The sequence below is a fragment of the Populus euphratica genome, unplaced genomic scaffold, assembly GCF_000495115.2.
Source record: "Populus euphratica unplaced genomic scaffold, PopEup_1.0 scaffold1689.1, whole genome shotgun sequence".
NCBI classification, from domain to species: Eukaryota; Viridiplantae; Streptophyta; class Magnoliopsida; order Malpighiales; family Salicaceae; genus Populus; species Populus euphratica.
Genome location: NW_011501579.1, coordinates 12622 through 29410, shown reverse-complemented (window position 1 = coordinate 29410; position 16789 = coordinate 12622). Strand labels below are relative to the sequence as shown.

At 30.0% G+C, this 16789-nt stretch overlaps 1 long non-coding RNA gene across 1 annotated transcript in view; it reads left to right on the top strand.

Moving 5' to 3' along the window:
- Window positions 1-6052: 6052 nt before the first annotated feature.
- The window catches only part of LOC105118110 (uncharacterized), an 18287-nt gene continuing 7550 nt past the window's right edge, over window positions 6053-16789 (top strand). The window contains exons 1-2 of the long non-coding RNA XR_840891.1: window positions 6053-6295; window positions 7598-7604. This is a non-coding gene — a long non-coding RNA (uncharacterized LOC105118110). The remainder of the gene's footprint in view (window positions 6296-7597; window positions 7605-16789) is intronic.

The window sequence follows — 16789 nt, the reverse complement described above, 5'->3', positions numbered from 1 at the left end:
CTCTCACATACCTCTAAATGATAAAATTTAATAACATTACTTACCTCATTATCAGGAATGCATCTTTGAAATATTTGATCAGGATAATATTTGAATAAGTATGGGTCATCCTAATAAAAGTTTTACATGGTGCTCAAAAAATTTTTTTTATCTTCGGTACTCTAGTGAGCTGGCAAAAGTCTTAAAACAAGAAAATTGATATTTTTAACAAACCAAGGCATTGAACTAAAAGAAAGTAAGGATTCATTAAAAAAGTAATCATCAATTGGTATGATGTCAGACATCAAATTCATTGTCACTCTTGATAATATTTTTAGTGTCTTTTTTGTCTTTGATTGTGATATCAAATTCTTGAAGTAATAAAATCCATCGCACCAATCTAGCCTTAAACTCTTTCTTAGAAAGAAGATATTTCAATGCTCCATGATCACTAAAACTAACAACAAGTGAGCCAACAAGATAAGACTTGAATTTTTCACATGCAAATACTACTATAAGTAATTCTTTTTTAGTAGTAGTGTAATTCATTTTAGTACTATTTAAAGTTTTACTTACATAGTAAATCACATAAGGTTTCTTATCTTTTCTTTATCCCAAAACAGCACCCACAACATAATCACTAGCATCACAAACTATTTCAAAATGTAATGACTAAAAAGGAGGTTGAATGACAGGAGCAGAAGTAAGTAAGTTTTTAAGTTTAACAAAGGCTTTTTCACAATGTTCAATCTATTCAAAAATATTATCCTTTGTTAGAAGGTTACTTAAGAGTTTAGATATTATACTAAAATCTTTGATGAACCTTCTATAAAAACAAGCATGTCCTAAAAATGATCTAACATCTTTAATAGATTTTGGTGTTGGCAAGTTAGCAATTAACTCGATTTTAGATTTGTCAACATCAATTCCTTTTGATGAAACAATGTGACTAAGTACATTGCCATTTATTACCATAAAATAAAATTTTTTCCAATTCAGTACAAGATTCTTCTCTTCACACCTGCTCAAAACCTTTTCTAAGTCAGTCAAACAATCATCAAATGAATCGCTAAAAACAGAAAAATGATCCATAAAAATCTCAAGAAAATATTCAACCATATCACTAAATATACTGAGCATGCATCTTTAAAACGAGGCTGGTGCATTATATAATCCAAAAGGCATCTTTTTATATGAAAAAGTACCAAATAAACATATGAAAGTAGTCTTCTCTTGATCTTCCAATGCAATTTTAATTTAATTGTAACTTGAATAGCCATCTAGGAAACAATAAAATTCATGACCTGCAACTCTTTCTAGGATTTGGTCCATGAAAGGTAAAGGAAAATGATCTTTTCTAATCATTGAATTAAGTTTCTTATAGTCAATCCATATGCGTCAACCAGTAACAGTCCTAGAGTTAGCTTATTGTTCTCATTTGTTATCGCAGTGACTGTAGACTTTTTGGGTACAATTTGAGTAGGACTTACCCATTTGCTATCAGAAATAGGATAAATGATTCCATTATCTAGAAATTTAATGACTTTATTTTTAACTATTTTTTTATATTACGATTAAGCCTTTGTTGCATTTCTCTATAGGGTTTGGCATTTTCCTTAAAATGAATTATGTGTGTGCAAATCAAATGACTAATTCATTTTATGTCAGCAATGGTCCATCCTAATGTATTTTTATGCATTTTTAGAGTTTGTAATTACTTACCTTCTTGATGAGCATTAAGTTTGGAAGAGATTATTACCGGAGAAGTTTTATTTTTTCAAAAAAATGAGTATTTGAGATTGACTTGTAACGGCTTCAAATCAGGTTTGTGTGGTTAAACACTTGAAGGTGTGGACTTAATTGATCGTGGTGGCAATTCCTCAATTTTCGTCTCCAATTACTTACCTTTGATTCTTCTTGAAAATAAACTATTTGCAAATCATCAAATTCATCAATCTTAGTTTCGCTGAAAGTGGTTTGAAATTGATCATGAACTAATTTTTTTGGTTCATTGTCATCTCTAGGTTGCTTGCAAATATTGAAAACATTCATCTCCAATGTCATGTTTTCAAAAGATAGCTTCATCAGTCCATTCCTACAATTAATCAATGCATTAGAAGTTAAGAGAAACAAACATCCTAAAATAACAGGAAATTAATTATATGCTTCAATAGGTTATGTGTCTAAAATAATAAAATTCATAGGATAACTGAATTAATTGACTTGTATTAACACATCTTCAACTATTCCTCTAGGCACTTTTACAAATCTATCGGCAAGTAAAAGAGTTACAGAAGTTGGTTTTAACTCACATAGATTGAGACTCTGAAAAACTGAATATGAAAGTAAATTCACACTAGCTCCAAGATCAAGTAAGGGTCTTTTAATTTTATGTTCTCCAATAAAGCTAGAAATTGTAGGACAATCAGGGTTTTTATATTTCAAAGCATTATTGTTTTGAAGAATGACACTTACTTGTTCTGCTAAAAAAGCTTTTCTTTTCATATTTAGTTTTCTCTTCATAGTGCACAAAAAGTGGGTTTTTCAATAACTTTACCATTGCAAAGAGTGATGACTGATTTGACTTGATCCAAGTGTTGGCTTCTAAAACTACTTGCATTTGCATTGTATTACCCCATAGGATTTTATTGTGGCTAAGATGGAAACTTACCTTGCTCTTGAAAACTGAGAGCAGATGTTAACTTTATAAAAATATATTTAAAATCTGTCATGTTTTGAGCAATTTGAGTATTGATTGTCTCTTGCTTTTCAATGAATACATGTAATGTTTCTACAAGATTTCTTCTACGAGGTGGAACATAAGGAGGTGCATATCTATGAGCATTTTACAAAATTATGGTGTGTTTGAAACAATGGTTATAAAGTTTATGCATTGTTATTATTACTCTTTCAACTGAAATTTGGATGATTTCTCTAAACAGGGTTGTATGTTTGCAAATATGGGTTATGATTGGGCCTTTGAAAACTATTTAAAGTATTGGCTTATTCATGGAGATATTTTTTAAAAGAAGGTAAAGTTAGACAATCATTGGTTGAGTGTTTATTGGTTTTATAGATTTGACACACAATGTCTTGAACAAATTTTAATTAACCACTTTTTTTTAATTCTAATGCCTCGACTTTTCTAGCTAAAGATGCAAACTTCACTTGGATATCATGATCTTCCTTAAAGTTGTACATACCTCCACTAGATGTATGAGGTTGAGTTTTACCCGGTGTCTTATAAGTATTTGCAGTGTCCTAATTTTGAGAATTTTTGCTAACAAGTCTAAGTGCTTCGTTGCTTCATCAAGGTCCTTATCTTCAAAAGTTTCATTACACATCAATTCCGTTATTTGCCTATCTTTAAGTGTTAATCCTTTATAAAAATATGAAATCAATCTCCATGTTTCAAAACCAAGATGAGGGAAAGTATTAAGTAAGTCTTGATATCTATCCCAATATTGGTAAAATGTTTCTCCTGATTTTGAGTGAAAGTGGTGATTTATCTTTTGAAAGAGTTTGTTCTATGAGAAGGAAAAAACTTTTTAAAAAACTATTGTTGCATTTAATCTCAAGCAAGAATAGATCCTGGTCTCAAATTTTATAGCCATGTTTTAGCTTTATCTTTTAATGAAAAAGAAAAAGCTTTAATCTGATGGTATTCATACTACAATTTGAGTCACTATACTTGTTATAGACCTCCTTAAATTCCCTTAAATGCAAGTATAGATTTTCTAAATCTAAACCATGAAAAAAAGGTAAAAGTTAAATAATGTCGGGTTTAAAATTAAAATGAGATGCATTAGGGGGGAAACTATGCATAATGGTACACTTGTTCTTATGGGATTCATGTGATCTGTAAGTTTTCTAACACGGTTATTCTCATTATTCTCCTTTTATAAGCTAAAATTTAGAACTATTGATTTGATGACTAATTGTTGAGTGGATGGCCAATCTTGACTCGATGACAATCCTTACCTTCTTGTCTAAATAAAACGTCAATGATAACGTTAGAATTTGAACGAAACCTCCACTTGAAAGTTCTAGAAAATTTTCTCAACTTTCCAGTAAAACAAATTGAGGTCATTTGGACTTCTAGAACTCAAGATATTGGCTAAACACTGAACAATGTCTGAGCTTGAGATTTAATTCAGATTTCTACGTTGTTGCTAAGATTTGGACTTCCAAATAGTATAATTGAGTCTTGATTTCCCATAAAAGTTTTAGACCTATGTCTTAGCATTCCTTCCATATAAAGTAAACCTAAATCTGAGATGTACAACTCTAGATGTGATCCTATTACCTAACAGTGTTCCAGTTTGAACTACATCAGCATCTCTTTTTTAACTTTGGCCCTTTCTTTGTCCTTTCAATTTCAATACATCAACTCATCAATCAATTCTTTCAATTATGTGTTAGGCCTGCATTTACGATGAACATTTACCATAAATTAAAAGTATCGTATAGTATCAGACTTGTATTATAAAACATACTTTAGTTAAGGAGTTATTGATATTTCAAGAGCAAAATAATGATATAAAACCTTGATAAAAATGCACTTTTAAATATTAATCATAGAGCTCATGCATACTCTTTAGTAGCAATAATATTGGAATACATTTTATCAAATTTAATCTTTAAAGATGGTTCAATATCAACATGTCTAAATTTTTTTGCTCCTTTAATTTCCTACATAAAAGAAATAAAAATAATTAATGCAACATCATGTATTTAAAAAGTTTATGAAATCTGATAACAACAAATGAAATTGTTAAGATCATGAGTAATTAACTTGAATTTTCACTTTTCACCACTCATCACTAGTTGAAATTGTTTCTAATTCACTACTCCAACTTACACCAGTTTTAGAAATCAGCTTTATCCATATCCTTTAATTTTTTTTGCATCCATTCCATCTGTTTTTCAATTGTAATTTAGTGAATGCATGGCTAATTTTTTCTTTGAATGATGTTATAAGAAATTTTCATTATGTTTTATCAAAATAAGTATTAGATCTTATTTTCATATCAATGGCCGTAATACATAGGTCACAAAATATATACAATAATTCTTTTGCCCAAACAGCCTTATCCATAGATTCAAAACCTTCCATTGTATCTTTTAAAACATTTAACAAAAAGAAATAAGCAATGATATCATGTTTATAAGCAAAAATCAGCATTAACATAAAAACAAAATACTTATTATAAATAATAAGAAAAACTAAAAAGTATAAAATGCATGTTGTGGAACACTTTAGAGTATTGAATATATTTAACAATGCACACTTTAATAACCCTTTTTTAAGAAAAACTAAATGCATAAGGTGTTGATGCATTGTAGTTTTAATAATTTGTAAGACAAGACAAAACAAAACAAAAGATAGTAGGCTATAAGGGGTAATTATATAGATGACTATAGTGAATTTTAGTTTGTTCTTTCCCCGACTTTCTACTTATTGGATTTCAAGTTTTGAATCTAACTACCTTATCTATTTGTTGGGGTTATTATTGAAGCAATAATTATTCATGTTAGAATTTCAATTATGTTTAAGCATTGGATGCTCTTGGATTTCTTGTTTCCTTTAATATCAAATGGAAAGCATAAGGGACATATATCAGAGCAAGCATTAAAATCATATGGTATAAACCAAGTGAATTTGTTCAAGACTTAAACATAATTTATACAAATCAAACTCAATCTGTAATTCAGGATTTCAAACACTTCTTTTTACAAATCAAAACCAAATTGCAATTCAAGACTTTCAACACTGCTATCTACAAATCAAGCCCTATCTGCAATTTATGACTTTTTTTTGTTACAAACAAGATGATTATTTACTACTTTATATGAATAAAAAACATCAAAACTTCATCAATTATACAATGCCCTAATTCAATCCTTATAAAACAAAATATTACATTTCTTTCCAACTATATACAAAAAGAAAATAAAGAAGCAACAAGTAAATCAAACTATTAGTTGAACTAAAGGAAACCCATTTTATAGTAGACAAAACCTATGTTAATAAATTAATCAAACATATAAAAATCCATAAAATATGAGTAATTTCAATAGAGAAAAAAATGTATAAAGAAAAATCATCTACTTTTAGGAATAGGTTGTATACAAGTGCAATAATTTGTAGTTAATTAACAACATTGACAATTAATCACAATAAAAAGAAAAATAATAGAGCATCACAAAAATTAAAATTTATAGATAATTAAAATAACTTTTAAGATGGAGATAAGGAAGAAACTCATGGTTACTCTTCTCTCATTTGAGTTTCCCCAACACGGATGTGCTGTTTGTTTTTGCAAATCAAAACAGTAAAGATATGTTAGAAACATCATATGAAAATCTACGTTGAATTTGATCTTGACTTGACTTGAAGACGAATGAAAAAGAAGGTGCAGGGATATAAGATTTCAATTTACAGGAAAAAAAAAACAATACAAAGCTTTGATGGATGAGCTCTAACACGACTAAAAGATTGATGTCTTCTCCCAAGTGCAAGAGTGTCAAAGTAATAAATAACCCAGCAAGACCGGAGTCGAACCATAGGGAGGTTAATTGTACAAATTATAAACAATTATAAACAATAACAATAACAATAATAACAATAACAACAACAATAACAACAACAACAACAACAACAACAACAATAACAATAATAATAATACTAGTAGTAGTAGTAGTACTAATAATAATAATAATAATAATAAAGAAAGATAAGAAGAAGAAGAAGATGAGAACTTGAAGATGGAATATTAGTGTAAGGATTAAACAATGATAATAACAAATGTCAAGGTTAGAGGTTCCACTAATGGTATGTCAAACAAATATACTATAAACTCTTATTATTCAATTGGAAACCACACACAAAAGAGGTTCTAATCAGATTATAGATTGTTAACATGATTACATTAGTAATCTTATTCGATTAATGCTAATACTTGTAAATCTCATCAAGCATTCATGATTATAACTTATGTTAACAACAAATCAAGTTCCTTTCATAGCTCAGGTGTCGGTTATACCATACAGTATGAGCTATGAAAGTGCCAAGCATTTGTTGTACCAAGTGTGATACAACATAAATCAAGATTAGTCATTTAACAAGCAAATTATTAAAGAGTGAACAAAATAACAAATATAAAACATGTTAGTATCAAACATTAAAGTTCATATTAAGTTTATACTATACTTATTCTTACACCATTAGTGTAACCTTTTCACCTTGACATAATAAACTTAGCTAGATATAATGAAAGAGAGAAAAATAAATAAACAAAATAAGAACATAAATAAGATAAAAGTTAGCTAAGTAAATGAAAGGAAATGAAAGGCATAAACTTGATATTAATGAAAGCAAAGCATAAACATTACAAAAAATACAAAGAGAGAAAGCAAAAGCATGATCTTGATTTGGAGACCAAGATGCCTAAATGCATGGCAAATACCTCCTTTAATAGGCCAAAATTGAGAACTATTGATTTGATGACTAATTGATGAGTGGGTGACCAACTCTTGACTTGGTGACAATCCTTATCTTCTCTTGTCTACCCAAAACATCATTAAAAGTTTTGGAAATTGTCTCAGATTGTCTCAGATTTCTTGTGCAAAAAATTCAGCTCATTTCGACTTCTAGAACTCCATATATGTCCAAAATACTGAATAGTGCTCAGGCTGGAGGACAAATTCGGGCTTCTTTGTTGTTGCAACAATTTGGACTTCAAAATGGATTTTTTAGATCTTGGGCTCCATATGGAAGTTGTAGGCCTATGTCTTACCTTTCCATCCATATAAAGTAGACCTAAATATGAGATCTATAGCTCTAGATATGACCCAATTACCGAATAGTGTTCTGGTTTAGATTGCACCGACATCTCTTTTCTAAGTTTGACCATCTCTTTATCCTTTCAATTTCAGTTCTTAAATTCATCAATCAATCCTTTCATTTATGTGATAGGCCTACATTTAAAATGAACATTTACCACAAATTAAAGGTATATTATATTATTAGATATATTATTATAAAACATGCTTTAGTTAAGGAGTTATTGATACTTCAAGTGCAAAATGATGATATAAAACCTTGATAAAAATGCATTTTTAAGTACTAATAAAGCTCATTAATCATTTACAATTACCTATGGTTCAATGAGTCTGGCAAGAAAAACTCTTAGAGAAATAGATGGAGGCAAGTTAGAAGAATCAAGATGAGAGAAGGAAACCTAGGTGAATAAAAAGGCTGGAAAAATTTAAGAATGAGATAATAATGATATATCTTATAAATGGTTAGCAATGGTATTGTTGATTTTGACACGACTAAAAGATTGATGTCTTCTCCCAAGTGCAGTAGTGTTGAAGTAATAAATAACCCGGCAAGACCGGGGTCGAACCATAGGGAGGTTAATTGTATAAATTACAGATAACAATAATACAACAATAATAACAATAATAACGATAATAACAACAACAACGACAATAAGCACCGAAACTTTGCTTCAATCAACTAGCAAATATCTTCAGGAATTCCATGATTCATTAACAACCTCAATCTTGCACATCTAGCATGGTAAATTTTTATAATCGCATTCTGAGGTAGAGCGGGAAAATATTTTTTCAATTTTTCAAGATTAGTGTCCATTATCAAATGAGAAATGGAAGAGAGATTCAAAGAATTGCACAAATATATACACAGATATCAGTTATTATGGGAAACTGAAAGAATCGACTTAAGTCACGGAGTACTGTTATCCGCCATTTGACCGGAGTGAGAGAAACTAGGCAAAATCACTCAAAAAGAAAAACAAAAACAATATGAGAAAAACAAAATCATCAACCTTTATCTACAAGATCATTCAAACCAGTTTATTCATTTTTACTAGGAAAATTATCAAAGTAAGCTTTCAAACGATGTCCATTTTCCTTAAAAACATTGTCATTCTTTGGATTCTCAATATCAAAGGTCTCATTATCAAAGGCCCTATAAAGATTGCTTCATCTTAATCTTAGCTTTCTAGGAAATAAATGGAGATGAGAATTATAAAACAAAACTTTTTGACCAGTATTAACTTGTTGATAATTTTCACAAGATTTGATAACTCCCACATGCTTCAGAATGACAAATTCGTTCAAAAACGTTTCTTTGTTTTGGGTACGCCAATCAACTGGCAAATCTCCTGAAGCAAAAAAATTGATATTTTTATCATACCAGGGCATTGGACTAAGAGAAAGTAAGGATTCATCAAAAAAATAATCATTAATTGGTGTGATGTCAGATGTTGAATTTGTTGTCACTTTTGACAGAAGATCTGCATCAACATTTTCGGTGCGTTTTTCATCCATGATTTCCTCCTAAGAATAAATCATTTGCAAATCTTCACATTCATCCAACTCATTTTTACTTAAAGTAGATTCAACTTGATTATAAACTAATTCATCAATATGACCTATTTCTTGTAAATCATTATCATCTCCAAGTTGCTTGCAAATATTGAAAATATTCATCTCCAATGTCATGTTTCTAAATGATAGTTTCATTAGTTCATTCCTCCAATTAATTAATCTGTTATAAAGTTGCAAGAAACGAACGTCCTAAAATAAAAGGAGATGAATTACATGCTTCAACAGGTTTTGTGTCCAAGATAATAAAATCCACAAGATAAATGAATTTATTAGACTTGTACTAATAAACCTTCGACTATTTCTCTAGGCACTTTTATAGATCTATCGGCAAGTAAGAGAGTTACAGAAGTTGGTTTTAACTCACCTAGATTAAGACTTTAAAAAACTAAATATAGAAGTAAATTCACATTGGCTTCAAGATCAAGTAAGGCTCTTTCAATTTTATGTTCTCCAATAAAGCAAGAAATTGTAGAACAACCAGGGTCTTTATATTTCAAAGCATTATTGTTTTGAAGAATGACACTTACTTGTTCGGCTAAAAAGGCCTTCTTTTTCACATTCAATTTTCTTTTCATAGTGCACAGATCTTTCAAAAATTTAGCATAGGAAGAAACATGTTTACTAGCATCCAAAAAAGGTATATTGATCCTTACCTGTTTGAAACTTTTAAAGATTTCAGAGTTATTATTGACTTTCCTTTGTTTGTTCATAGCATGAGGAAATGGAAGTGCTAGCGGGGAATCAGTCATTTCTTTGCAATTTTCAGATTCAACCCCTTCCTTACCCTCAGAGATTGACTCATCATCTTTCTCACAAGGTTCGAGAGTGGGTTTTTCAAAAACCTTACCACTACGAAGAGTAGTGACTGATTTGACTTGATCAATGTGTTGGCTTCTAGAGCTACTTACATTTGCATTGTATTGCCCCTTGGGATTTTGTTGTGGTTGAGATGGAAACTTACCTTTCTCTTAGAAATTGAGAGTAGATGTCAATTTTGCAAGAGTATCTTTAAAATCTATCATGTTTTGAGTAAGTTGAGTATTGATTGTCTCTTACTTTTCAATAAATGCATACAATGTTTCCTCAAGATTTCTTCTAGGAGGTGGAGCATAAGGAGGTGCATATCCATAAGAATTTTGAAAATTGTGATGTGCTTGAAACGGTGGTTGTGAAGTTTGTACATTGTTATTATCACTCTTCCAACTACAATTTGGGTGATTTCTCCAACCAGGGTTGTATGTTTGCGAGTATGCGTTGTGGTTGGCCCTTTGAAAACTATTTAAAGCATGGGCTTGTTTATGGAGACATTCCTTAAAAGAAGGCAAAGTTGGACAGTCATTGCTTGAGTGTTTATTTGTTTCACATATTTGACACATAATGTTTTCAATAAATTTTAATTGACCGCTCTTTTTCAATTCTAGCTAAAGATGCAAATTTCGCTTGGAGGTCATCATCTTCCCTAAGGTTGTACATACCACTAGATGTATGAGGTTGATTTTTACCTGGTGCCTCATAAGTACCCACAGTGTCTTAATTTTAAGCATTTTCAGCTAACAAGTCTAAGCACTTCATTGTTTCATCAGGGTCTTTATCTACAAAAGTTTCATTGCAAATCAATTCAACCATTTGCCTATCTTTAGGTGTTAACCCTTCATAAAAATGTGAAACTAATCTCCCTGTTTCAAAACCATGATGAGGGCAAGTATTAAGTAAGTCTCGATACCTATCCCAATATTGGTAAAAATTTTCTTTGGGTTTTTTAGTGAAAGTAGTGATTTGTCTTTTGAAAGAGTTTGTTCTGTGAGATGGGAAAACCTTCTTTAAAAATTGTTGTTGCATTTCATCCCAAGCATGAATAGATTCTGGTCTCAAATTTTGTAGCCATGTTTTAGCTTTATCTTTTAATGAAAAAGGAAAAAGCTTTAATCTGATGGTGTTCATGCTACAATTTAAATCATTATATGTGTTGCAAACCTCCTCAAATTCCCTTAAATGCAAGTATGGATTTTCTATTTCTAAGCCATGAAAAGAAGGTAAAAGTTGAACAATGTCTCGCTTAAAATTAAAATGAGATGCATCAGGAGGAAAAACTATGTTTGATGGTGCATTTGTTCTTATGGGATTTGACACGACTAAAAGATTGATGTCTTCTTCCAAGTGCAGGAGTGTTGAAGTAATAAATAACCCGGCAAGACCGAGGTCGAACCATAGGGAGGTTAATTGTACAAATTATAAACAACAACAATAGTAACAACAACAACAATATTAGTAGCAATAATAATAATAGTAGTAGTAGTAGTAGTAGTAGTAGTAGTAGTAGTAGTGGCAGTAGTAGTAGTGGCAATAATAATAAAAAAAGAGAAGAAGAATAAGAAGAAAAAGAAAAAGATAAAAACTTTGAGATGGAATATTAATGTCAGGATTAAACAATAATAATAACAAATGTCAAGGTTAAAGGATCCACTAATGGTATGTCAAACAAGTATAGTATAAACTCTTATTATTATGTTAAGGTGAAAAGCTTACACTAATGGTGTAAGAATAAGTATAGTATAAACTCAACATAGACCTTGATGATTGATATTAACATGTTTTGTATTTGTTATCTTGTTCACTTTTAATACTTTGTTTATTAAATGGTTAATCTAGATTTATGTTGTATAACATTTGGTACAACAAATACTTGACACTTTCATAGTTCAACCGTATCGAATAATGACACGACTAAAAGATTGATATCTTCTCCCAAGTGCAGGAGTGTCGAAGTAATAAATAACCCGGCAAGACCAGGGTCGAACCACAGGGAGGTTAATTGTACAAATTATAAACGACAATAGTACAACAACAATAACAATAATAATAACAACAACAATAATAATAGTAATAGCAATAATAACAACAATGACAATAACAATAATAACAATAATAATAATAACAGTACTAATAATAATAATAATAATAATAATAATAATAATAATAATAAAGAAAGAGAAGAAGAAGAAGATGATGAGAACTTGGAGATGGAAAATTAGTGTAAGGATTAAACAATGATAATAACAAATGTCAAGGTTAGAGGATCCACTAATGGTATGCCAAACAAGTATAGTATAAACTCTTATTATTCAATTGGAAACCACACACAAAGGAGGTTCCAATGAGATTATAGATTGTTAACATGATTACATTAGTCATCTTATTCGATTAATACTAATACTTGTAAATCTCGTCAAGCATTCATGATTATAACTTATGTTAACAACAAATCAAGTTCCTTTCATAGCTCAGGTGTCGGTTATACCGTACAGTATGGGTTATGAAAGTGTCAAACATTTGTTGTACCAAGTGTGATACAACATAAATCAAGATTAGTCATTTAACAAGCAAAGTATTAAAGAGTGAACAAGATAACAAATATAAAACATGTTAGTATCAAACATTAAAGTCCATATTAAGTTTACATTATACTTATTCTTACACCATTAGTGTAACCTTTTCACCTTGACATAATAAACTTAGCTAAACATAATGAAAGAAAGAAAAATAAATAAACAAAATAAGAACATAAATAAGATAAAAGTTAGCTAAGTAAATGAAAGCAAATGAAAGGCATAAACTTGATATTAATGAAAGCAAAGCATAAATATTACAAAAAATACAAAGAGAGAAAGCAAGAGCATGATCTTGATCTGGAAACCAAGATGCCTAAATGCATGACAAATGCCTCCTTTTATAGGCCAAAATTGGAAACTATTAATTTGATGACTAATTGATGAGTAGGTGGCCAACTCTTGACTTGGTGACAATCCTTATCTTCTCTTGTCTACCCAAAACGTCATTGATAACGTCAAAATTAGAGCCACTTAAAAACATGAAAGTTGTAGGAAATTATCTCAGCCTTCTTGTGTAAAACATTCAGCTCATTTAGACTTCTAGTACTCCAGATATGGCCAAAATACTGAACAGTGCTCGGGCTGGAGGACAGATTCGGGCTTCTTTGTTGTTGCTACAATTTGGACTTGAAAATGGCCTTTTTAGATCTTGGGCTCCATATAAAAGTTGTAGGCCTATGTCTTACCTTTCCATCCATATAAAGTAGACCTAAAGCTAAGATCTATAGCTCCAGATATGACCCAATTACCGAACAGTATTCCGGTTTGGATTGCACCGACATCTCTTTTCTAATTTTGGTCATCTTTTTGCCCTTGCAATTTAAGTTCTTAAAGTCATCAATCAATCCTTTTATATATGTGATAGGCCTGCATTTAAAATGAATATTTACCATAAATTAAAGGTATCTTATATTATTAGATATATTATTATAAAACATGTTTTAGTTAAGGAGTTATTGATACTTCAAGTGCAAAATGATGATATAAAACCATGATAAAAATGCACTTTTAAGTACTAATCATATAACCTACATCTGTGCTATGAAAGGAACTTGATTTGTTGTTAACATAAATTATAGTCATGAATGCCTGATAATATTTATAAGTATTAACATTATTCAAATAAGATAACTAATGTAATTATATTAATAATTTATAATCCAATTAAAACCTTCTTTGTGTGTGGTTTCCAATTGATTAATGCTTAATCGCTTTTTATGATCGACTTGTTTTAACTCGCAAGTGCACGAGTGTGCGATGTAGCAATTAACTTAGTAAGATCGAGGTCATATCCATAAAGAGCTAGATCTGGAAATTATGCTTAGTAAACAAAAAAACTCAAGAGAAATTAAATTAACAATAACTTGGTTGAAAATAATTGATGGATTTGTCTTCAAAGATGATGAAAACATGTAAGTAGATTTTAAATGACAAGAAAAAGCAAGTCTTGGTCCAAATCAATTTTAATGGTGATGTATTGGTGATTCCTTCAAGAGATATAAGATAACTCAACCTAATATCAACAATGGTGATATTAGATTGGAAGATATTACAATGAAGTTTTAAAAGATAAAGAGTGATTATTGCTTAAGAATGAAGTACTTTCATATTAAGTAAGACATTGAATCAAGCAATCTCTATACCAAAACTAAAGTTTATGCATAAAAATTCAAGATTATAACATTACCTAAATAATTTCTAAAATTTTCTTGCAAAAATAAAACATTCATGAAGAAAATGAGAAGATAAACTTTAAGATTCATTCATATCTTAAAGAATTTACCTCAACCACCATCATCCTTGATTTGGATTCAAGAAAGAGATTAGCCAACCATGATTATGTATAAGAACACTTTAATAAACATGAAATAATTTGAATCAAACTGAAATAATGAGTTTTACAAACTAAAAAACTAAAATCTACAAAGAAGAACACAACACCATTTCAGTAAAAATTCGAACACAAATATGATGCTAACTTTGGACAATAATTTAGACCCTCCTAAAGGCCTTTTCTGGAGATGTCTATTAGAGACATATTTATATGAAATTCTATCACCTTTCTAGATAATTAAAGAATAACTCATTTGAACACCTGAGTCAAAAGTTATGGACAAAACACCAAAAGGTGTTATGAAAAAATCAAATTAGGCCAGCTTTGCAACCACTTTGGTGCACGTTTTTCTTCCTTATTTATGAGCTGTCTCTTTCGTCTTCTTGATCCAAAATAATGTAATAATGTCCCCTTGACACGACTAAAAGATTGATGTCTTCTTCCAAGTGTAGGAGTGTCGAAGTAATAAATAACCCGGCAAGACCGGGGTCGAACTACAGGGAGGTTAATTGTACAAATTATAAATAACAATAATACAATAACAACAATAACAACAACAACAACAACAACATCAACAATAATAGTAATAACAATAACAATAACAATAACAATAATAATAATAATAATAATAATAATAATAATAATAATAATAGTAATACTAATAATAATAATAATAATAATAATAATAATAAAGGAAAAGAAGAAGAAGAAGAAGATGAGAACTTTGAGATGGAATATTAACGTAAAGATTTAACAACGATAACAATAAATGTCAAGGTTAGAGGATCCACTAATGGTATGGCAAACAAGTATAGTATAAACTCTTATTAGTCAATTAGAAACCACACACAAAGGAGGTTCCAATCAGACTATAGATTGTTAACATGATTACATTAGTCATCTTATTAAATTAGTGCTAATACTTGTAAATCTCGTCAAGCATTCATGATTATAACTTATGTTAACAACAAATCAAGTTCCTTTCATAGCTCAGGTGTCGGTTATACCATACAGTATGGGCTATGAAAGGGTTAAGCATTTGTTGTACCAAGTGTTATACAACATAAATCAAGATTAGTCATTTGACAAGCAAAGTATTAAAGAGTGAACAAGATAACAAATACAAAACATGTTGGTATCAAACATTAAAATCTATATTAAGTTTACACTATACTTATTCTTACACCATTAGTGTAACCTTTTCACCTTGATATAATAAACTTAGCTAGACATAATGAAAGAAAGAAAAATAACTAAACAAAATAAGAATATAAATAAGATTAAAGTTAGCTAAGTAAATGAAAGTCATAAACTTGATATTATCGAAAGCAAAACTTAAGAATTAAAAAAATAGAAAGAGAGAAAGCAAGAGCATGATCTTGATCTGGAAACCAAGATGCCTAAATCCATGGCAAATGCCTCATTTTATAGGCCAAAATTGGGAACTATTGATGTGATGACTAATTGATGAGTGGGTGGCCAACTCTTGACTTGGTGACAATCCTTATCTTCTCTTATCTACCCAAAACATCATTGATAAAGTCAAAATTGGAGCCACTCAAAAACATGAAAGTTGTAGGAAATTGGCTCAGCTTTCTTGTGTAAACAATTCAGCTCATTTCGACTTCTAGAACTCTAGATATGGCCAAAATAATGAATAGTGCTCGAGTTGGAGGACAAATTCGGGCTTCTTTGTTATTACAACAATTTGGACTTGAAAATGGCCTTTTTAGATCTTGAGCTCCATATAAAAGTTGTAGGTCTATGTCTTACCTTTCCATCCATATAAAGTAGACCTAAATCCAAGATCTATAGCTCTAGATATGACCTAATTACCGAATAGTATTCCGATTTGGATTGCACCGGCATCTCTTTTCTAAGTTTGGCCATCTCTTTATCCTTTCAATTTCAGTTCTTAAATTCATCAATCAATCCTTTAATTTATGTGATAGGCCTGCATTTAAAATGAACATTTACCACAAATTAAAGGTATCTTATATTATTAGATATATTATTATAAAACATGCTTTAGTTAAGGAGTTATTGATACTTCAAGTGCAAAATGATGATATAAAACCATGATAAAAATACACTTTTAAGTACTAATCAAGGATCCATCGAATCAAACGTGGTTTGGCATCTTGTTTTGTGAGCAAATATTTCAATG